Genomic DNA, 1142 nt, shown 5'->3' on the forward strand with positions numbered 1-1142 from the left:
TCAAATGGTAGGTTCATTTGTAGTTTTTTAAGAGTTCTCCATACTGCTTTCCATAGGGGTTGAACAAGTTTGCATCTCTACCAACAGTAGATGAGAGTTTCCCTTTCCCCACATCCTGCCCAACATTTAGTATCATTTGTTCTCTTAATCTTAGCCAGTCTGACTGGGGCAAGATGAAATCTTAAAGTGGCTTTAATTTTCATTTCCCTAATTATTAGTGATGTTGAACATCTTTTAAGATGCTTCTTAGCCATCTTTACTTCTTCTTTTGAGTACTCTCTGTTCAGTTCCTTAGCCCATCTTGGTTTTTTTTTTATATTTTATTTATTATTTTCATTTTATGTGTATGAGTGTATTGCCTGCATGTATGTGAGTGCACCCATGTCATGCAATGCCACAGAGGTCAGAAGAGGGTGTGGGATTCCCCTGGAACTGGAGTTAAGGACTGTCCGTAGCCACCATGTGGGTGCTGGGAATCGAACCCGGGTCCTCTGCAAAAGCAGTCAGTGCTCTTAACGCCTGAGCCATCTCTCCAGCCCACCTTTTAATTGGGTTACTTCTTGTTTTGATTCTCTGTTTTTTGAGTTTGTTATATATTCTGGATGTTAAACCTCTGCCAGATGAGTCACTGGTGAAGATTTTCTCCCATTCTGTGGGTTTTCTGTTTGTTTCCTTAGTCGTCTCCTTTGATGTACAGAAGCTTTTTAGTATAATGAGGTCCCATTTGTTGATTCTTGACCTTGTTTCCTGAGCAGTTAATGTCTGGTTTAGAAAAACCTTTCCTACACCTATATCTTGTAGGTTTTTGCCAATGTTTTATTCTAACAGTTTCAGAAATTCAGGCTTTGCATTGAGGTCTTTGATCCACTTGGAATTTACTTTTGTGCAAGGTGAAAGATAGGGGTTTAATTTCATTCTTCTACAGGTGGAGATCCAGTTTTGCCAGGACCATTTGCTGAACATGCTGTCTTTCCTCCAGTGAATATTCCTGCCCCCTTTGTCAAATATCAGGTGGCTGAAATTGCATTTACTCATATTTGGGTCTTTATTTTGTTCCATTTATCTATGGGTATATTTTTGTGCCAATACCATGTTGTTTTTATGACTATAGCTCTGTAATACAGCTTAAAATCTGGAGTTGT

Source organism: Nannospalax galili, unplaced genomic scaffold (assembly GCF_000622305.1).
Source record: "Nannospalax galili isolate Female #2095 unplaced genomic scaffold, S.galili_v1.0 scaffold298, whole genome shotgun sequence".
Taxonomy (NCBI): Eukaryota; Metazoa; Chordata; class Mammalia; order Rodentia; family Spalacidae; genus Nannospalax; species Nannospalax galili.